At 37.4% G+C, this 24,157-nt stretch overlaps 1 pseudogene; it reads left to right on the top strand.

The window, feature by feature from the left end:
• The first annotated feature begins 22,610 nt into the window (after positions 1-22,610).
• LOC110211516 (ubiquitin-conjugating enzyme E2 C pseudogene) lies at positions 22,611-23,189 on the top strand (annotated as a pseudogene).
• The last annotated feature ends 968 nt before the right edge of the window (positions 23,190-24,157 follow it).

The raw sequence follows: 24,157 nt of genomic DNA on the forward strand, positions 1-24,157 counted from the left end.
AGGGAGGTGGGAGTTTCTTCCTCCCTGACAGGCAGCTTTCATAGCAACCCCGTTACTAAAAGCATTAAACCCATTTACTTATTCTTACTGTAAATATTTTCATGGTTGAATGGACATATTCATTTAACCTATTTCTGTAATGCATCTGTATCAGAGTTACAGACCTGGCTCTTGGAGGAAGAAGACACATCTCGGTCTGTGAAGACACATCTTGGACTTTAAAGTCAAATGAGTTGGCTTGGAATCCCTGCTTTGCTACATACTATCTGTGAGACCTTAAGCAAGTCATTTAATCATTTAACACCTAAGTTTCTTCATATAAAAAAATGAGGGCTGACTGATCTGTAAGGTACCTTCTGACTCCAACATTCTGTGATTCAGTGAAGTACTGAGCAAATGCTCTTGAAGTGGATTTAAAAAGAAGTGGCAATAAGGATGATAAATAGTCTTGCTCATAGTTAATATTTACTAATGGTTCATTAGCCAAAACTACTCCTTTACCATTAGAGAGTGGGCTTCGTCAGAGTGGGGACTGGTTTTTGCCTTTCTTTGTAACCCCAACACTTAGAACAGTGTCTGGTGCACAGTAGGCTATCAACAAAGCCTTACTGGGACATCTTATCTACTGTTGCTATGCACTCAGGTCAGGAAAATTAGAAAATCTGTTAAGATTAAATTAAATCAAGCTAAATTGGAAAATCTGTTATTTTTAGGTGTGTCCAAATCCCATTCTCTGTACAGAAGGAGAATGTTTTCTGGGTGAGAGAGCCTCTGAAAGTAAGGCCCATTTAGCCTATGGGCAAGATTGACCATACTGTTTCTTTCATTTGCTGAGTTGGATTTTCTCCTGCTAGCCAGGAAACACCCAGCTTTGCCAGTCTCACCTCAAACAAAACAAGTACCCATAAGACAGATGCTATCCAAGAGAAATGAGCCCTGGTAATCAACTAATCACCAAAGCAAGTGGGAAGGAAAGAAGAAATCCCAGGCTATGTCATAGATAAGAAATGAAGGGAAAAGCAGATAAAAAGGAAAAAAGGAAATTGGGTAACTGAAGATGAGGAGAAAGAGAAAATCTACCGAGGAGAATTGAGACAGCCAGAAAAGTTCATTTATTAAAATTCTAATTAACTTGTCTAATTTTACTCAGTCTCTAGAAAATTCAGAGATTTGCTAATTTTTAGATTGTAAACTTTTTGAAAGCAAATATTTTGTTCAAAGTCTCATCAACATGGTTAAGAAAAGTTAATAATGAATTATTTTGGGGGAGTTTGTCAACAATTTCCTAGGCTTTTCCTGTTTATAAAATACAAAGAGTAATAGATGATAAGAAATGTTATACTTTCATAAAATTATTCATTCCTATAGTCAATATCCTATAATAATTAGAAACACCATTTACTGTAATATGTTAAATGAAGAAGAGTTCAATTTAGAAACTTCAAGGAAACGCTGCTTTTGATAAGGGCATCTAGGTCCCCTGAGATTCATTCTATGAACACCCTCACCAGATGGTCAACACTCTTCTTTCCTCTGCAAACATCTCCTCCCCCTCTTGGCAAACTCTCCAGAGCTCTGCAAATAACTTCCTCCCAGCTCTCTAAGTCCCGTCCTCAGCAATATGAAAAAGCAGTAGCTGAGCACAAAAATAGCAGTGTTGTTCCTCAGCTTCTCCCTCCTGCCATTCATAGAATAGGCTGTCTGTCTTGGACAAGAAAGAAGGGAGAAGAGAAAACCAAGAGAGAAGTACTTAAATTGGTGCAGGCCCTAGGTATTTCAGAGATTAGTGAGATGGAGAGGGGTATGATAAAAGAGAGCTTTTTTTTTTAATTATTATTTCTGCAGACCACGTGCAAAATAGTTTCAAGAACCATCACAGTGGTCTGTTGCAGTCAAAGCAATCAGCATTGTTCATTTACATCTGTAATTCACCTGCTCCGTGTCATGCCCCTCAGGCAGTGAAGAAGACTCTTAATAGATCCCTTCTCAGAATAATATTTTTAAATATATAATATAAATTCATAGGGTTGCACAGGAAACCAATTCTGTGGAAATAGTTATCAAAATATTGATTAAAAACAAATTCCCAGGTCTCCAAAGTCTCTCCATGGTCCCATGGACATGTGAGTAGCTCAGGTTAAGAGCCCCTGCTCTGCTGAGTGTTGGTCAGTGCTGATCATCCTAGGTCTCTGATAAATGGCAACACTATATAGAAAGACTGTACATCTTCATTTTCTATCAGTAGCCATGCTTGGTTTCCACTCCACTGAACATAATACACCTATACCTTTTGTGTAATGTATTTCTCCATTCGATTGTAAGCTTCTTAAAGGCAATTATACTCCCAGGGCTTAGCATAGTGCCAGACACATAGTAGGTGCCATATTGCCAAATATCTCTTTTCTAGGGGGGTCCAGTGTGGAAAACATGGTGTGTACAGTATGAGAGAATTCTCTGAATAGAATCAGTTTTCACAACTCACAAAGCACAACTCAAGTTCAGAGAAATCTCCGGTTTTGGCTGTCATCTCAATAACATTACCACCCAGAACCAATGCATGGTTCTGACTTTAAGGAAGTACTCCAAAGTCCTGCAGCACTGAGTTCAATGTCATGAATCTAATGAGGGTTCCATAAGTATTTGTTATTAATAATGATGATAATGGGAGATACCCATCTGCTTCCAAATTATAGGTCTTATATATTTTAGCTTCTTTACAAGATAGTAAAGTTTAAAAAAATTCTAACAAAAAAAAACCATGCCATCAAGACAGGGCAGATCTAAAATTCTGAAAGGCTGGCACACAAATATCTAATAGTGCTTATGAGCTCAATGAATTTCCCATTCTAGCCTTGATTGCAGGAAGGCCATCTTCTATATCATCTCTCTTTTTACAGATCAAATCCAGGCTTTTCAGACATGGGCAATCTAGCTAGATAGTAGTGATTGAGCCATATATGACAAAGTTTCTGTCAAATATTGGAAAACCATTTTCTTCTTTTTTTTCCCCTTTCCTCTTTTATTCTTTCTTTTAAAAACCAGGCTACTATATAAAGTGGATATGTAGGATTAGAAAATGAAAGACAGAAAGAAAATAAATATCAAAAGCAAAGATTCAGAATGCAGAGTTCCCAGAACATTACCTTTTTGGAAGGCCCAGATAATGCCTTTATTTCCTTTCTATGACCTAAGTACGTGCCTGGATATTTTCAAAGTATTTTATTTCTTCAAAAGAATACAGCAAAAGTTGGATTAACATTCTCACAATGCATCATGTGCTGATTTAACTAAGACTGAGATGCAACAAATAATTTGGCAATAACTGCACCTGTTATTCCTCTACAAATGTCAACCATGAACACATTGCAAGTGCTTATGTAATCTTTACATAGGCATATGCAATTAAAACCAGGCCTTATACATCATTGTAGCCTCTGTTTCAACAACCGATTTGCTTTGCATTTTTTATAGAATGTTTTGATTGCTAAAACCACACAAAAATATATTATAACTAAATATATCCAATTTACTCAATTCCCAAGTACAGGTACCAACATTAGAGAAAACAAGACTCTTTCCCAGAAAGTCACATAAACATGCAGGTTGAATGGAGCTTATCCTCATTCCAGCTTTTTATCATACTTTCATTTTTTTAAGGCCCAACAAGATGAACTTGTATTCCATGCTCAGGGGTTAGTCATGGGTAGTACTAAATTGTGTACGAAAATTGGCTCAGCCCTATTGTCAGAAACAATATTAAAAGAATCCCAAACCAGACTGGTGAAAAGAGTAAAAGAAAATATTTTTCGTGTGCTTTGCGTATTCTTTAAGATACCTTTTGTCAGTGATGTTGCTTTTGTACTACGGGCTCCACATTTAAATGTGAAAGTAATTTAATACTTTTATATTTCACATGTGCTTGTCACAGGAGGGAGTGAAATGGAAATACATTATTTTTCTAGAATATAAGTAGTATCCTGCTAAGATTCTTTTTTTTAAAAATCTAGTGAAACATCCCTGGGACTCAGGGAAAAAACCCAACATTTTAGCTTAGAGAAAAATAAAGTGAAAGTTCTCCTGTTTCCCTTTTTCAAAGATGACTTTTGCTAATGCCTCAGAGCTCATCCTGTGGTCTGTGAGAAAGAGCAAAGGCCACCTATGAAATTGGTTGTGCCCTCATTTTTCTACACGTTTCTCTGCTGCATCAATAGTCAAGTATTAACACAGACCAAACAGCGTGCATGAGGCACCTTGACCGCTTCTACCAAGTTTGTTAAGCCCTCTCTCACCTCATTAGATCGCCAAATAGGGAAGGATAAATAAGAGAATCCATGTGCTGCTAGATACATTTGAAGATGGCTTGCAAAACAGGAGAATGGTGCTCTAAGCAATCTCCATTGGTGCATTCTGGGGAAAACACCACACCCATACAATACCTTAAATAAAAATTAACAGAAAGGAGAACTATTGGGTAAGACTTCCTCATCTAATTATATTTGTTGGATGTGAGTTATGTCACATAGATTTTTTCACACCCTAAAAAGACTTTGGGAAGTTAAATTGTTAATTAAAAAAAAAAAAAAACAAAAACAGGGGCAAGTAGGTGGCTCAGTGGATAGAGCCCTGGAGTCAGGAGGACCTGAGTTCAAATCCAGCCTCAGACACTTGACCGTACTAGCTGTGTGACCCTGAGCAAGTTACTTAACCCCATTGCCTAGCAACAATAACAACAACAACAACAACTCCATGCCTCTTATTCAATGTTTTCAACTTGTAGTCCACAATCTAGAGTCACTTTCACTGATTTTTTTTTTTAGGCAATTGGGATTAAGTGACTTGCCTACGGTCACACAGCTAGTTAAGTGTCAAGTGTTTAGTCTGAGGCCGGATTTGAACTCAGGTCCTCTGACTTCAGGGCTCTATCCACTGCGCCACCTAGCTGCCCCTTCACTGATTTCATAAGAGACACACACACTTACACAAAATCAAACTCTGGAAACCTAAGATAGACTGAAGTCAGTCCTTTGAATGACTGTTGAGAGAACATTCATAATCAAGAAACTTCATGATATCATCTTCCTGAGGGGATCAGTGAGGTCATTTTGAAGAAAACAACTGCAAATCCAGGGTGTATTTTTTAAAGCCCTTCTGAAAGAAGTTGCCATCTGTTACTTATTGGGCTTTTTTTTTAATCTATGAAGCCATATGAGAAATATCTCCTATACAAAATACCTATTTTCTTTTCAGTTTTGAAGATAACCAGGAGTGAGATAAAAATGACATCATTTCAGAAAAGCTATCCCTTTAAAGGGAAGAACCAAGTCCAAGTAACACAACCTGTTAGGATCACATGTTTGACTTGCTGCCAACAGCTTCGAACCTAATCATACCCTAAGGCAGCAACTCGACTGAAATTAGCTCTTGTTTAAAGAAAGCAGAAAGCAGGAGAAGAGGACATTCTGTTCAACAAAGGGGAGAAAAAGTTTAAGTAGGGCCACTTAAATGACTCTTCCTCCAGGAAACCTTTCCTGATTAACTAGGAGAAAGGCAGTAATTCCCTTGGACTACTGGTTACCTCAGGGGAGAGAGAGTACTCAACTTACAGTCAAAGACCTGAGTACAAATCCAATCACTTACCTCCCCCAGCCTCAGTTTCCTTATCTGTCAAATGGGCATAATAACAGCACTTACCACAGAGGATTGCTGTACCCAAATAGTTGTACATATAAAATAGACAATAGTTGTACATATAAAAAAATTAGCTATTATTTCACTTTCACCTCCTCCATGATGTGCTAGTACACGATTTGCATGATACCATGCACACACTTAAATAAATTCCTTACATTTAGGGATTGTTTCATTCATTGTACTTGAATCCTTAGCACCCATAGTTGGTGCTTAATAAATGTTGATGAAATACTCTCTGAGTTGATTTACATACCTATTTGACCTTTACGAGATTGTAGAGAGGGCAGCAATTAGTTTGTATTCAATTCAAGACTAAAATCGCAGGACTGATTCACTTGAACAAATCTGGATTTTTCCCTTTGTCCCAGGCTTCTTTCTGTACTTACTACCTTACACGCTGGGGGGCTGTTTTTGGTGCAGGGATGTTCTAATAAAGAGTGTGTAAAGGGAATGGCTAGAACTAAACAATGCCTATTCGGAATTCTAGGGGAGGAAATCATTGCATTTAACCAGAATTTACAATCATCACAATGCTGCCCCCAGAACTGTCCATTGACTTGAAAGGTTTCTGTTGCTGCCTTACAGATGGTTTCCCCAAATATGTTTTTAATAAAATTTTTATTATGTGTCTCTATACAGATAAAAACTTATGACTGCTTATCTTGCTTGAGTGAGGACAAAGTAAATCTGAAGTTTTATTTTGTTTTGTTTTTAAGACTTTAATAATGTGGATAGGCAAGGAAGGCTTAGAAATATCTGTCATGTAATTGCTGATGCAATTACTGCCATATAAGATGTTGAGTCAATTTTTTTTCTATTTTGAAAGTGATTTTATCTTGTTTTCTCTATTCCTTTCTAACTCCCCTCTGTCTCTAATTCTTATAAACACCACAGAGAGTAAAGGCAAGTAGAGGAGGAAATGGATTTTTTTTCTTCTGTTATCAGAACCCTAGCATCAGCAGCATGACCATGATGACCTGCTAGAGGTACAAAGGTATTGACTAAAATGATGACGTTTAAAATGATTCCCGGGATGCTTAGAATTCTTCATAGAAATGTTAGGAAATCCAGGAGAGCTGACCTAGGAGAGGGAGGTCATATGAATCCAAGCAAGGAAAAGAAGCTGCTACTTTCTATCTGCACCCCTTCCTCATATTTTAACTAGAAGCCTGAAAGGAAAAGTTTCTCTTCTAATCTGATCCTCTTCTGATTTGGTCTCTCTCTTAGGAGTCTGACACCCTTGACCCTGCCTTTCCTTCTGTTTTGCTGGGCACAGACAATGTCAGCTGTGGCTTTATGACCTCACTAGAACTGTTCTGCTCCTCTCCCCTCCAACAATGTGTGTAATCAAAAGTTATTCGTCTTGGGTTAATTAAGATAAGACCCCAGCAGGATTACAATCCTTACTTATTCCAGTATAAGGTATTAATCTCCCTTTGATAATTTCATTGTTGATGTTGATTTCCCTTGATTTTCTGCCCTAAAAATGTTTGTGTTTTTGGAAGATTGCTGTGTTTTTAGTACTGGGTGGGGTTAAAAGACCTTTCATCTCCAATCAGTCTCAAATTCTCGCTTGTTTGCTTATGTAGTTTGATAGCTGTGTTATTGATCACATTGTAAAGAGAGAGCTAAATTGAGGAGGTGATTTAGCACTACAGAAATAATTTGCCCAGAATCTTATTAAACTTTTCAATCTTAACAAGGAACTTGAAAGACCAGGTAAACTAGTTGCGCACTATTGTGGGTAAACTATCACGACTAAATGCCCTGTGGGTGTATCATAGAAAATGGAGTCAGAAGGTATCTGGACTGCAGACTGATCATTCTGACTACCACTTCCCAGGCCCGAATTGCCCAGGTTTTTTTCAACCAGATTTTTAACCAAAGGTAAAACTGCAGTCTAAGAAGATTCGTTTAGAAATAGTAACAACTTTAATTGCCTGTAGCTTGGGGGAGAACTAAAGCACACACCATCGAACAACTGCATTAGGTTAACATAATGATTCCGTCTATAAAATATCAGAATTTTTTGATTTTTTTCTTTTTGATCTGGACCTGTGATCTCCTTGGTGTTGGGAAATCCCAGGGAGGAAACACCCTTCACCAAAGCAGATTGGCATCTGGTCTGCAATTTACTTTCTTAGAGAGTTGTCTGGGCACTGAGAAAGTAATTGATTTGTCCAGGGTCACATTCAGTGCATGTTGGAAGAAGGGTTTAAATGCTGGTCTTCCTAACTCCAAGGCCAGCTCTCTGGCCATTATGCCATGTTGCTTCTCTTTAATACTGTGGAAGTATTAAGTATCTCCCATAAATTCTACTCCAATGTTCAATTCTTTGCTAAAAATCAAGGACTAAAAAGATGTACTGATTTTCCTAGGCTCAGATTTCTTTGTCTGGAGAAGAATATTAGCTATCCCCTGTCTCTCCTTTTCCCTATCTTTCTTCTTGTGGAAATCCTTCCATGTTAGGATCATATATTCAGAGCTCAGAGGAAATTTAGGGGCCCTTATTTTACAGATAAGGAAACTGAGGCATAGAGTTAAGTGAGTTGTCCAATGTCAGCTAATAACTGAGGTAGAATTAGAATCCAGGTCTTTTTTGCAGCCAAATCCAGTACTTTATTCATTATACCTCTTAAGGACATCGGGATAAGTAGGTTTTGATTAAGAGACTTATTTTTTATTTGAACAATTAGGGCAAAATGCTATTATGGGCATTAGCAAATACGTCATCTTTTATTACAATATGAGTTTGCTTTTTGTTCTTTTTGGTGCTGTCAAGATGCAGAATAGTCTAATCGCTCCTTTTGTTTTTATAACCATTATTAAAATGAACATTTAGGAAGTGCTTATTGGGCATATGTTCAGTTTTATTACATTTATTTTTAGTTGGCTCTAAAGAAGGCAAATGAGACGATGTAGTCTCCTTTAAAAAAAAAAGTAGGATTAAGTCATTGTGTATTCATGGGATGCGCTGGCATAAGGAGCCCATCTTGCTAAGTACTATACCTGCCTTGTCAGCATGATGTCTGCTTATATACTACATGGGTATATCAAATTCCTCACTGCATTACAAAATTGATTTCAGGGCTGTAGCATTCTTCAAATTGGGTATTAAGTAGTTGTAAAAGTCCTTTGCAGTGGCATATGCCAGCCACTTATCAAAAGCTTCTGGAGAAATTTGGTTTACTGTAATCTGTGGGAATACAGTGAAGAACTGCATATAAAGACAACACTGCGGTGGTATATCTGCCACAGCATTTTCTTCCCAAATGAACATTTCGTTTTACTTGCCTTAGTTAATATATCCACATAACTTACCTTTTAGGTCTAAGCGACTTTTAGAAATTTCATAAGAAGCATGTGATCACGTGTTTCCATTTTTAGCACATCCTGTTTCAGAGAGTGCATTCCTCCCCACCCTTGCCAGCCTCTTCACTCATCCAGCTGTTATTTGCATATGGATCCTGAGGGGTTTTTACTTTTCAACCTTTCCTAAAGTATCTGCCTTTCTAGGTCAGTGGGGGAATGTTTAAGTCCTCTGGTGAGCCCGATGATTTGAATTGAATGAACAAAAAAGCAAGGAGGCAATGCCCATATTCTGCATTTTTTCACAGCTGTTATACCCAATTATTTCTGCGACATTAGATTCTCAGTTTTGGCAATGCGGGATTGTCTTTTTTGGAATGTAATGCAGGTTTCTATTTTGTGCCACGTTTTCCTATTATACTTCAGTGAGTGGTCAATTAGGTACAAGGCAGGATGGAAGTGGTAGCAATGGCAATATACTTTCATAACTGCACTGAAGTTGCAGACAATACAAAATTCTGAATAAACCAAAAATCATTTGCGCTTGGGTTTGGTGTATGCTGAGCCCTGTGCAATATAGTGGTGTATAGAATTACCTTCTAAGAATTTGACTGAGTCAAGGCATCAATGTTGTGGAATTAAAACACAAAAACAAAAACAAAAACCAGGAGTGGGTATAGCCATGAAACTATTAATCATAAGACAAAGAAGGTTGATCTACGTCAAACAGACTATAAAGGAAAGATAAGGATAGCCCAGGGGGTGGTTTATAAACCACACTGACAGATGAAAAAACACTCAGAAAATAGACGCGAGAATTGGTCAATGGGCTTCTAGTAGTCACTGGGAAAAGTTATAATTACACATTGTTGTATTATACTTACAAACTATACTAAACTTTTATTTGCAATTAACAGATGCTGTTGTAATATATCTAACAAAAAAACTAAAGCTAATACATGACTGCATGCACTTCTTTTCACCTAAGCACAATATAATATATAATGTTACTGTGGAAAGATTAAAAGGCAGGAGAGTGGGACATGAGCCTTATTTGGGATTATTCTCTTTCTTTGTAGGAAACAAGGGGAAAGGAATGACCTGTAGCAATAAACAATACTATGTACACAATACAGTTTGCTTAGGTTTTTGTATAAACGTTAATGATGGCAGATACCTGAACTGGGAAGCATGTTTCTATCAGTCACAAAGGAGAGGGGATTAACTACTGAGAACAGGCCTGTGACTTGGTGAAAGAGTCAGGGAATCCCTTGGTCTGGGGTTGCTTGTGAGCTCTCCTGGAAAACTCTTAGAAGATAACTGGTAATGTACTAAGTGTCTTAACTCTTGGGGATACCATGTATCTATTGATAGGATATGAACTTTTGTGGAATCTCTACCTTATAATGGAGAGAAGCCACTGACTTACTGAGGGACTTATCCTCTAGGCAGACAACCATACGCCTTCTAGAGAGATGGTGTCCACCAGAAAACATGATGGAGAGAAACACTGTTGATGAGTTCCCTCTCTTCTTTTTCCCTGCCAATATTCAACTTTTTATTTAATTGTTAGTGTCATTTTAAAACAAATTTACCTTTCTAATCATGCTTTTATTTGTGGTATTAAAATTAATTTTTTAAACACATATAGGCTGAAAAGCAATTTTAAAATGGTCAAAAATGGACTATACTTGCCCAGAATTAAAAATTTAACATGAGAAACATAAAAAAATTGGGGGGGAGGGAAATGGGATGGGAAAGGTGTAGGTGGGGTGCAAGGAAGGAGATAGAGAAGGCAGTTTGGAGATACTGGAAAAAGAAAACTGAATAATCAATTTTGTGGCAACTGAAGTAGAATATACTTTTTCAGGTAGTTTATTAGAACCTAGATAGTGCTTATATTTAAATATATACATATATGTATAATTATGATATGGTGTTGGGACAGATAACAAAATAATCTGAAGATGGCAGATTCCTTGGTCTATTTCAATAAAATGTAACTATTTTTGGGTGCAATTTAGTTTTAACTTCAAAATTAATACTACGTTATATATTATTATTGCTGGAAGCCAATTTGTAGTGGGCATGATTATTTTTTCACTCAGTATCCTTTTCTACTCTTAAGAACACAAATCCAAGCTGGAAGACATAGCTAAAAACTCCTGACTCATCTATCTTTACCATCATTTTACTTAGACACTCAAGTTGAAGCAGGATCAGTCGAGCTGGGGAACAGGAAATATTTTGATGCCATAGTCTCTGGCTAAAGGCTCATCCAATTCTCCTAAACTCAGTCAAGATTGAGGGTAAAGTCCAAAGATTTCTGAAAGTTTTATGATGTTCCAACACCATTCAGGAGACTAAGATGGATGGGGAAATATACCAAGAAAGCGTCCACTATTTAAAACATAAAAACACATCCAAGTGGAAAGTCTTAAAGAACTACCATAAATCTACTTTTTAATCCCATTTAATAGTACTAATATTTTACAAAATGCTAAGTGAAATTTTAATATACAATTTAATGTTATGTAAACAATATATTGGGTGAACTCACTGATAAAATAATGCCTTTCTGAAATGAATCAGCACAAATATACTCCTATGATATGATATTTTAATTTTAGATTATTAATATATGAAAATGGTTATAATTTTCCTACCTAAATAGTTTACACATTAGCACAAATATTTGATGGTTATTATATATATGTATGTATACATATATAGGTACTTTTAGGCTCTGTTAATTAAGATATACGTAATAATTTCTAAACCACTGACCTTACAATCTCAAGAACACTAGTTTCTTCCAGCAGATTTCAGGCCTCAGAAACCATGTTTTCAATCCGTAGTTATGTCCTTCATTTTTCCTTAAAAAGGAAGGAAAGACATTTCAAAAGGGGGGCATAAAGCTACTTTTTCAAAGAGAGAACTGAATATGGACTTTTTTGGAATACTGTAGTATAAGCATCATATGAATGGCATGTCCTCAAGCAAGCAACTAAATCACACAAATGGCACAAATGTAAAGATGACACACAGAAAATCATTTGGAAACATGGGGTATAAATCTGTTATGCAAAAAAGGTAAACAATTTTTTTCAATGAGTTACATATAGATTCAAACCAAATCTGTGAGAATGAGAAAACTGTTCATCGCACAGAAGGGCTCCATGGTTGTATAAGCATTTGTTTTATTCATTAGGTAGGGATTTTTTTTTTAATGTTTAGACCAACAAATGCTTCAAGAATTGTACAACCCTGGGAAATTCAACCAAAGTCTAATAACTGGATAGTTCATAAAAGGAAAGTAAATAAAAGCTTTCTTTCCCTTGAAATATTTAAAAGTTGTACAATTGAATTATTTGGATAATCCAAATCTTATTTATTTAGGAATATACAGAAATATGATAAAACAAAGAAAATAATGCAATGAAAAAAAGAAATACTAAGAATATGGTGTTCACATTAACTCTGTATTTTAAATGTGTGTGTATCTGTTTATTTTTATCTATGTGCACATTTAAAATACACATATATAGGAGTGTATAATCATAGGAATTAGAAAAGGATGTAGATTTATTCATAATTTGACATTAATGCTTTTATGTTTAACTACAGTTTAAAACTGTGTTTTTAAAAAATAAAGTTGTTTAATTGTATAATAAAAGGGAAGTTTTCAAAAATCTGACCAAGTCTTCTTTTTTTATAAATCAGATGTAAAATAAAATCATAGGTGTCTTTTCTTGGTACTTTTAGTAACATTGCCTAAGCACATCCTTCTTGAATTAATGTGGAACAATGGCAATAAAGACAGACATTTTATTTTCATTTTGTTTTTTCCCTGCATTGAAATGTTTGCAGCTGCTAAGACATAAGTATACTCTCTAATCTTGCAAGGTAAAATATTAATTAGGATTAAACTAAAATGCACTGTATATACTCCCTGGGAAAGACTCTTAGAAACTTTAGTTACTGTCTCATGAAATGTAGGTTGCTTATGAGGTTTCCACAGCAACCAGAAGTGAATTATAGCTGACCACTGCCAGCCAATGGAAGTAGTGTTATATGATGATAGGTAAAGGTAGAAATAGAACATTGTCATTGCTGTTGTGCATCCTTTGTTTTCTAAGAGGACCAGTGACATCATGGGTGGTGTCTTGACTCTTGGGTGAATTGGATTTAAGTGAGGCAGAGTTGCACAAAGTCATCAGCCTCACTCTGTCTTCCAGAATCATCAAAGTCCAGGGGCAAGAGAAAAATCAAGGTGACTGGTGATGGCCCAGAATGCATTGAATGATCTTGGTGTCTCAATGTCCGACCAAGCTGCCTTCATGGCCATTGGAACAAATTGTTCTCATCCACTCATTCTGCCAGGGGAAGTCTTCACGTTCTCGGGATAGACATCTCTCTGACTCACTAAAGATTTGTAACCTGTTGGTTACTCTCAGCCTGGTTTAGCTCATCTGCTGAGGGGGTTTCACTAGGATCTGGCCTCTGTGTATGCTATAGCTTTTTGGAGCCACAGGTGGGAATCGTGTGAAGGTAGGCACCAAAGGTGGATGAGCAGCCATGAAAAGGGCTCAGACAGCCCTCTCACCAAAGGTGCCAATCCTCCCTGAACACCCCATATACCTCAAAAATAGAGGATCTGGGTTACTTAAATGGAATTAAGGAATGGCCTGAATCTAGATTGTTATGTTTGTTTTCAGCAGAACTTAAATGGTGTGTTCAAATAATCTCTGAGAGTTTTTGTCCTTAAACCCCAAAGGGAATAGAGTCCTTTTGTCCTGATGATTAAGGTAAAATCAGTAGTGTTCCAGAAGTGAGAAGTCTAAGCCAAGTCATGATCATAAAGATTAAACCATATGATGTGCTAAGTCAACTAAAAGATAGCCAGGTTACTGAGTCCAAGGGGCAAGAGAGTTTGCAGCAGTTCAAAAATTGGGACCCACAAAGGCTTTTTTTTTTTTTGATAGGTGCACTATGGAAGGGATGAATAAGCATTAGTGAGGTGATTGTAATTTTTATGTGACTTTATTGCATATTATCCATTCTCTGTGCTATCCTCTGTTGGGTTGGTAATGACATGGCCCAGAATCCAATTCAAGATCTGATGCTGGAGAAATGAGTAAATCAAAGTAACTAGAGACCAGTATGAAAAATTAATATAGACCTAGACATCCTTAAAAAAAGGAACAAGTGACTCTATCATAACTGCAAGTAGAGACTCAAATGGAAAATGGGATTTTCCATAACGACTGTAGGAAATAAAGCAAGAAATTTAAGAATAACTTTAAAATCATCTCTCCTTGATTTACAGAGTTCAGGTGTTTTTTATATCAAAAAACCTTACATTTTCTTCTATTCTTTCAATCTTTTGATTTTGTTCTAATATTTCTCACTGGAACCATGGATTTCTATTTCAAGAAGTCTATTTCTTGGGTTAAGTTTGCTAGTTTCTTTCTGAAACTATTAATTATTCTTCCAATTCTTTCCTCCAGAGTTTTTACTTAATTTTAACATTTCTTGCTTTATTTCTTCCAGGTATTTTTATAGTCATTATGGAAAATCTCTTTTTTCTTGTGAGTCTCTTCTTGCAGCTGTTATAGAGTAACTTTTTCCTTCTTTTTAGTGATTTCTAGATCTACGTTAAATTTTGGTCTATGGTTTCTTTGATTTACTCATCTCTCCAACTTCAGTTCAACTGTGCCATGGATAGGTTCCTCTGACTGTAGTTTTGTATGGATAACTAATACCATGGATGGTTGTTATGTATACTGTCTCTGCTTAATTAATGAGTCTTTCCTTTATGTGAATATCACTCCTATTCATACCTCTTACTTTGTAACATCTGACTTAGCGGTTGTATGTTGACAATTTTTCCTCTTCCTTTTCATTTTCAAGTTGAAGCCATCTCAAGTAAATGAGTCAACACACATTTTACAAAATACCTACTATGTGCTAGTCACTGTATTAAGTGTCAGGGATACAAAGAAAGGCAAAATATCAGTTCCTGTTTCAAAGGAGCTTGAAGTCAAATGTGTGGAGGCAACATGAGAACAACTCAGTACAAACAAGATATATATATATATACACACACACACACACACACACACACACACACACACATACATATATGTATATATACATATATGTGTGTGTGTATACACACACACATATATGATAAGTTGGAGGTAATCATAGAAGGTAAGCACTAGCATTAAGGGTGGGGAGTGTCAAGAAAGGTTCCTTGTAGAAAGTGGAATTTTACCTGGGACTTTTAAGATTTGCAAGTCTCTAGGCAAATGCATTCTTCTATGCCTTGTTATACATACTCTATTCCTGGCCAAGAGCCCATCATTTCTATGTATATTGAACCCTGGTCCAGAAATTCTAACACTATCCTCTGACACCACCTGATTCAACTCTTCCCTTCCCAAATACACCTTTCTATTCTGAAGCCTCTACCTTAAATCACAAGTTGTTATTATAAAAAAAATAAACCTGGTCTTTGGTTTCTTGCCCAGAGTTTCACAATTCTTTGAGATGCTTTCTAGGTTTGCCCTGGCATCCTTTATCCTTCCGTAAATTGCTAGAAGTGAGTATTGTTTTTAAGGTTTGACAAGCTTTAGAAAGCTGTCACAGCTGAGATCCATAGATGCATGTCCAAGGCAGTGGTACTTCAGATTGTTAATGCTACATTGACATATTCCCTTGATCTACCCAGTGCCTTTGTATCCACTCATCTGGGAATTGCCAAATCACCATGTTTTCTTTTTCCTGTGAACTGCATTGGATAATCTCTCTCCTGTAAATTTTGGTAAATCCTCTTGATCCTTCTATGGTTTAAGGGAAGAAGTCTCCTCCTTAAAAGGTCTTGCATCCTCCAAATCCTATATAAAAAGCTTACAACCAATTTTATAACTGTAATGTTTCAGTGGCCCCCTTTTTTCTTTTCCTTCTCTGTATCATAATCATACTGTCAACTTGCATCTTGTCTTTTTGTGGTACCACAATCTTCACCCCCACCTCCATTTAAAATTGCATGTGTTTAAAACCATTTACAGATGCAGAAATATATGAATTAGATTACTTCCAGAATACTTGTGGTAACAGCAATGAGAACACTATTTGCATTAAATAACACAGAATTTTTAGAGCTGGAAACAACCTTGGAGATGGTCTTGCCAAATGTCCTGATTTTATGTCAGGTAACTGAAGAACAAGCATTTAAATGACTTATCAAAGGTCGGCACAGCATAGTAGATAGGGAGTTGGCCTTCTTGAGCCCAATAAAAACGGGGTTAAAGTCCTGCCTCTGACATATACAGCATATGTAATCCTAGGCAAGACACATAAACCTCTCAGTGTTCTAGGAAGCAAGGAATTAAATATAAATTAAAGAATGGACTCATCCAAGAGTCTTTTATCTTAGACGTGTCAAACAGGCTTCTCCTAAGTGCAGTAAGATCCAGACTAAAAAGGAATTGGGAAATACTTAAAATATGCAAAAATAAGATAAGACATAGATAATGTTAATATGTGGTTTTCTAAGTCAATCAGCACTGACAGGCTGTATGATTTAGTGGTCCTGTTTCTATTTGATTTTGGTACCAGTGCTCTTTGTCAAGAAAATTACAAGTTCACATCCAGTCAAAAAGCATATATCACAGCCAAGACTAGAAGACTAGAACCCAGGTTATAACTCTCAATTCCATTTTCTTTCCACTACTTACATTGCCTCTGTTAAGATAGTGATTTTAAAAACAACTGAATCCATTTCTGCAATTTGTAGATGGCAGAATCCAAAAATCACAATCTTAGATTTGGAAGGACCTCAGAGTCTATTGATTCAAGCTAGTGATGTCTCTCTTGGGATAATTTTTATCAAACTCTTTCCTGAATTCCAATCAATTCTATGATCACTCTAATTCATAGCCCAAGTTCACCTGTTTATAATTGCCACTCATTACTCCTTGCTCTGTCCTCTGGAATCAAGTAGAATAAGTCTAGTTTCTCCTCTAACACATGAGAACCCTTCAAGAAATTGAATTTAGTTATCACATCCTCCTAAGGTCTTATCTTTTCCTGTCTAAACATCTCATTCCTTCAACCAATATGGCATTGACCTTGAAGTATCTCAAATAGATATTCAACATCCTTCCCAAAATGGGGCACCCAGAACTGAATATCACACTTCAGTTGCTGTCTCTGTAGATGGTTTAAAGAATAACTATTACTTTTTATTTTCTGGACAAATGCCTTTCTCAAGACAGCAGAAGCCTGCATTTATATATTTTGGATGTCATGTCACACTGTTAATTCATACTTAGCTCTCAGTTGACTAAACCCCAGATCTTTTTCAGATAAATTGCTCTCCAGCTGCACCTTCCACCTTTTATGCCTATCTGTTGATTTTTTTTAGCCCAAGTGTAGGACTTTACATTTTTCTCCATTGAATTTCATTTTATTGGATTCATTTTTAACGCATCATGATATTTTTGGATTCTAGATCTGTTATCCAATGCTTTAGTTATCCATTTCCAGCTTTGTGCCACCTATAGATTTTGTAATCACTCCATTTATGAATTTATCCAAGTCAGTCCTGGTCTGCATATCCCCGACTGATGAAAACATAGCTCTGGTATTACTGACATTGCCCTACACAAGGTGCAGAATCCACTACTGATGATATTTTTCTTTTGGAATTGATCGTGTGGACTCAGTAAGATGTGAAATTCCCTTGACCATGTTTAACTCCTTAATAAGAAATGGAGTCCTTGGCTTTCCCTGCTCCATTGACACTACATTAAGGATGATTTCCAAAACCAATTTGTACAATTGGGTCAAATCTTTGGGGTGTGGCCATGGCCTTTAAAGAGAGAGAGAGAGAGAGAGAGAGAGAGAGAGAGAGAGAGAGAGAGAGAGAGGTCAGAAGGCTGGAAGATCTAACAGAAAGGAGAACAAGAACTGGAAGGTCAGGCAGAGAAAAAAGATAGGCAGGCACATAGACTAGTGTTCTTGGATGGAAATCTGCACAGCCAGGCAACCCCTCCAGGGACCATTTGCATAAAAGAACTATCTGCTCTAGGAAAACATTACATATTAGAAAACCATGAGGCTCTAGAAATGGCAGTGATGGAATAGGGAGGAGTTACTGGGCTAAACTAGAAATGGCAAGAAGGTGAGCCGGCAGTAATGGTAAAATGCCAGAAGAATTCCTGGAACCAGTGGAGGAGTTCTGGACCAAACATCTTGAATCCACTAATCAACTAGAACAGCAAAAAAAAAGAACAACAAATGAGGAAGAGCAAATCTAGATCTTGCCCTTCACTGGTAAGGTGAATTTAATGGATTATGCAAGTACAGGGGAGAGATGACAATATTTTTGCTTGAGAGATGGGGAACTGAACACCATGATAACTACCAAAAATGAAGTGTACAGGCCCCTAGAGTTCATCGCAAGGATGGATTTCTTGACTCTACAGAAGGGGTTCTTAAATTGTGTTTTACAGACACCTTGGAATCCATGAATAAATTTCAGGGAAGGGAAAAATGTATCTTTATTTTTACTAACCACTAACTAAATTTAGCATTTCCTTCAATTATTTAAAAACATACTGAGAAGAGGGTCCATAGACTTCACTAGACTGCCAAAGGGACTATCACACACACACACACACACACACACACACACACACACACACACACACGCACGCACGCATGCTCGCGCACACACACACACTCATTCATTCACTCACTCAGAGAGAGGCTAAGAACTCCTGTTCTAGATCAGGCAAATCAAGAAGCATTTATTAGGTGCCTAGTAAGTGCCAGGCACTGTGCTGAACTCTGAAGATACAAAGAAAGGCAAAAAACAAAACAAAACAAAAAAAGGAATCTTTCTACTCTCAAGGAACCCACAACTCACAACCTGTAAACAGCTATACAATGATACACAAAGGAAATATGCAGGTTAAATTGAGGGTAGGCTCAGGAGGAAGGCGCTAAGATTAAGGAGGACTGGGAAGGCTTCTTGCAGAAGGCAGAATTTTAGCTGAGACTTGGAGGAAGCCAGGGCAACTTTAAATTATTTTCCTGGCTATACAGGCCACAAACCAGCATAGCATTATGAATCTGGAGGCCTCTACAAATCTGGGGATAACTGGAGCTCACCAGGGTTGAGTCCTTTGCACTCTTTGTCAGGGTTAATGAAGTCTGTCCTATATTAGAGAGAATATTCTATTGGCTGGGAGCTGAGGGACCTTTGCCTTTTACTGCAGCAATGCAGCCAGGAGTCAAATTCTGATATTCCTAGGGGAAACTCTGGGTGAATCCATCCAGAGAAGCTAGTTCTCTTTTACTGCTTTTTCACTTATCTTGGGTTTTAACTCTCTATTAACCCTTTTTGTTTGATCTGTTTGAGGATCATTCTTCATGGCAGAGAAAAACAGAAGCAAAGTAAAAACTTCAACTTTTCTCCCTTGTTCATGTTCAATCTCCTCTAGGCAGCAATTCTATCCCTCCTTTGATTGTCCTTTTTCCTCCAACATAATTTTTAAAAGACTCATTTTTAGTCCACAGCATCCCAAAAGGATTGTTCATTCAGAATTTTAATACTCTAGAAGACATTCTTTTCGAACCTTACCTCTCTTTTGTATTAACCCTTAGTTACCTGCCTTTGCTTCTGTTTTCTAATGTGTCACGGTCATCACAAAGTCAGTATGTGCCAGCAGCAGGACTTGAAACCAGGTCTTCTTGGCTTCCAGGCCAATTCTCTATCCACTGTGTCATTGCTTCCCCTCATTTATAACATCCCTGGGAGATAAATAATATGAATAATCCCCATCTCTATTTATTTTATCTATTTCACAAGGTTATTGTGAGGAATGTGCTTTGTAAACCATAAAGAGATAGATAAACAGGAGTTGTGGTAATTATTATTGTCATTTTTGGAGCCTATCTGATTATGCTTATTAGGTTTTTTTTAACTTGTGATAATTATGAATTAGAATTAGAAATATAATTGCAATAAAGAAGATATTGCAACCATGTTTGATCAGTTAGGTAGCTTCACACAAACCAGGTAGTACTGAAAATTTCTCTATTGACGTAAGGCCATATATTGAGAAAGAAATAATAATAGCTAAAAGCATTATAAACTAAATATCTGTACCGGGATCTCATTATAATGTCATCCTTGGACTCCTTGCTGTTTCTTTTAAGAGAAACTATTCTTGGAGCAAGGTCCTTTTGTCCTTCCGTAAGTAAATCCCTTGGAGTATTGTTGAAGTCTGAATATTGCTGCTTTAAAAGAGGAGTGTTCCTGAGAATTTGATACATTAAGAGCCCAGCATTTACTAAGCACTTTGTACAATTCTATGTACTGACAAGAAACATCGTTTCTGATCGCTGGGACCTTCTGATTTTGCACTGATATGGATGGAGAGAGAATAAGCATTAAGCATGAAACTGAAAATACTAACATTACATTTGAATAAGTAAATATATATCATGGGGAATGCATATTATGAAGATGAGTCACATGGAAATGACCATTTCTCTCAATTATTCAGTAAAGGTTTCATGAAGAATATGAACTTTCAGAATTGACCTCTTTACAAAAGCGGGGTACAAGAGTCAGCAGGTGGAAGCCAAAGCTCCAGCTTGGTAAATTGGGAGTTGAAGAATAAATTATAGCTGGGATGAAGATGTGTAGGGGAGAGTGGGGTGACTAGACAAAGGCCTGATTTTGCAACTACTCTGAAAATAATGGCTAAGACCTAGAGAAGGAAGCAATGAAACAAGTACAGTAGGACTTCAGAGCTGTGGTGAAGTTCTTGGACTGTTCACAGAATGGGATGCAAGTCACTTCATTATTTTTTTAAAACAGTATTCTTTTTTTCCAATTATATGTAAAGAGAATTTTAAGCTTCATTTTTTATAAAATTTTGAGTTCCTAATTTTCTCCCTCCCTTCCTATCCCTAAGACGATAAGCCATTTGATATAGGTCATATCCATGCAATCAGGTAAAACATATTGGAAGTCACTTTAGAGGCTTAAAGAATGCCCTTAACATGAGATGCGGAGAATACTACATCCACAGTGTCATCCCATAGAGGAAAGTCTATGGCTTTGTTAAGAAACATACTCATTGTTTACCTTATTTAAGAAGAGGATGAATGTTCTTTTTTTTTTCTTTTCATATTTAAGTTTGAAATGAATAAAGAAATGTTAAAAAAAAAAAGGGTGTCCTTTGTCAATTTGTTTGAAGTCCTTTATGGAACACCATAAGGATGTTCTTACTTTTCAAACTTTTTACATCTTACTCCCCTTCACGCACTCTTTGTTCTGCTCAAACCGGCTTTCTCACAATTACTTGTATGGGATATTCTATCCTCCATCTCCATGCCTTTGCTCAAGTTTGGAATGGGCTCCTTCCTTACCTTGGCCTCTTAGAATTCCTAGCTTCCTTCAAAGCTCAGCTCGAGTGCAATTTCTTCTATGGAGCCCTTCATGATTTTCCACCACTACCACCACCCCATCCCCCCAGCTACTTCTCCTCCTCTTCCAAATTAACTTGTGTTTATTTTAAATGAATTTATTTGCATATTGTAGTTGTGCATTTCCTTGTATTTTAAATGTACTTCTTTTTATTTTGAATGTAGTTTAAATTTCTGTATGTACTTGTATGCGTATGTATTGTCTCCTGCTAATGAATGTAATATTCTTGAAAGCTGGGATGGTTTCATTTGTGTCTTTGTATGCTTAGTGTCTAAGATGGTGTCTGGAACACAGAAGGTGCTTAATACATGCCTACTGATGGATTAATGGCAGCACTAGAAGAAAGGAAATATTTCATGTTTTTTGTTGTTCTTTTTATGTTGCGTGTAACGTGGCACAAATGGGAATGGAGAAGAGTCAAGCTTTTGTTTTTCATTTTCTGCTGACTGTCTGAGGGTAGAGACTCTTCAAATAGCTAAAAGTGGGGGAAGGGAATAAATATTTATATAGCTCTTACTATGTGCCAGGCACTGGACCAAGTGCTCTTTAAAAAATAGTATGTTACATTTAACACAGCATGAACTTTTGTCTTCTGGTGTTCAGTGATAGAATCCTGCCTTCCACAGTCCAGCAAAAAAGAGAGGTCCTTTTTAGGTTTATCTGTCATCCATTGGAGAATTCAGTAAAGGAAACTAGGTGGTACAGCAGATAGAATGCTGGGCCTAGAGGCATAAAGACATCTTCCTGATTTCATCTCTTGCCTCAGACACTTACTAGCTGTGTGACCTTGTGCAAGTCACTTAACCCCTCTGTGCCTGAGTTTCCTCATAGGTAAAATGAGGGGACTGAACTTGATGGTGTCTAAAGTCTTTTCAGGTCTGTATCTATTATTCTATGAATCAGAGTCAATTTTTGCTGCTATGGGTTTTCTTTTTTGATATTTCGTAGCTACACACACAAAAAAATTAGCTTGTCCCTTCAATACTCCATGTACCACCTACAAGTATTCACCTTCATGGAGTCATTGGCCTTTTCTTTTGGTAGGAGAGTCAGGGGAGGACGGCAAGAGTGTGTCTATGATAGCCCCACAGTTGCCGCCCGGGAGTTTCTCTTCCTTTATCTCTGGTCCCCCATGGCCTCGCAGAACTGCGACCCGGCCACTGCCAGTGCTGCCGCAGCTGCCCGTAAGGGAGGCGAGCCTCGGGCGGGCGCTGCCCGCGGGTCTGTGGGCAAAAGGTTACAGCAGGAATTGATGACCCTAATGATGTCTGGAGACAAAGGAATCTCTGCCTTCCCAGAGTCAGACAATCTCTTCAAGTGGGTTGGGACCATCCATGGGGCAGCTGGGACAGTATATGAAGACCTAAGGTACAAGCTCTCCTTGGAATTCCCCAGTGGCTACCCATATAATGCTCCCACTGTGAAATCTGTCACACCTTGTTACCATCCTAATGTGGACACCCAAGGCAATATCTGTTTTGATATCCTCAAGGACAAGTGGTCAGCTCTGTATGATGTCAGGACCATCCTGCTATCTATCCAGAGCCTGCTGGGAGAACCCAACATTGACAGCGCATTGAACACACATGCTGCTGAACTTTGGACAAACCCCACAGCCTTTAAAAAATACCTGCTGGAAGCCTACATGAAGCAGGTGACTAGCCAAGAGCCCTGACCTTTCTGCCCAGCCCACCTTCCTTCATCTTGTGTGTATGTGTATATGTACGCGTCTATCTTTTTCCCTTCCTCACACATAACCTGTCTTCTCCTTTTTTTCTGTAGAGGACTCTTTCATAGACTGTTTTCCTTTCCTTTTTTTCCCTTAAACTCTTGTCCAGCCCTCAACATTAATGTATAAATAAATGAAGTTTTGTTGTAAAAAAAAAAAAGAGTGTGTCCATGATATAAGATATCTAGCTGTATGTAGATATATTTAAATCACTATGACTCCTCTCCTTTGCAGTATGGTTCACAGTATGGCTTTACTCTGACCCATGCCCAACAACTAGAAATACTTATTTGCCAAATCATCTTCTTATTTATTTGTATATACCTGTATGTGCATTTGTTTTCTCTTCCAATAGGACTCTAACATCCTTGGGGACAAGGGACAATTCCCCCCTTATCTTTGTATTCCTATTTCCTAGCACAGTGCTTAGCACATAGCTGGCACTTATTATCTTAGTAACACATTAAGTTGGCCCTTAATAACTACTTGTTGACTGATTGCTTACTATTGTCTCAGCACCTGAAGCAGTGCTCCTCCCAACCAAGATTCCATCTCAGATGTTGCCAATTACCTCTTAGCCTTTCTTCTGGGGACCAGGCAATTAACACACCCTGCTCTTTGATATCTGTCTCTAGTTTCCTGCAAACCCTGTTTATGTCAGTAATCATTAGGGGTAGGAGTCATGCAGAGTCTCTCTCACTAATCAATACCTTCTCTTTAGGGTACCTCAGGGCCATATAGCTCAATGCTTGTCTTCCACTTCTCCACGAAGAGGAGGGAGGTGTGTTTCATTAGCAGGTTTCCATGACCACTGGGACTGAGATTGTTCATCATAATTTATCAGAGTTTGACTCTCTTCTAGTGTTGTCATTTACATTATAATCACTTTTTTTTTCTTTCCCAGTATAAAAATG

Source organism: Phascolarctos cinereus, unplaced genomic scaffold (genome assembly GCF_003287225.1).
Source record: "Phascolarctos cinereus isolate Bilbo 61053 unplaced genomic scaffold, phaCin_HiC Scaffold_726;HRSCAF=1367, whole genome shotgun sequence".
Classification (NCBI taxonomy): Eukaryota; Metazoa; Chordata; class Mammalia; order Diprotodontia; family Phascolarctidae; genus Phascolarctos; species Phascolarctos cinereus.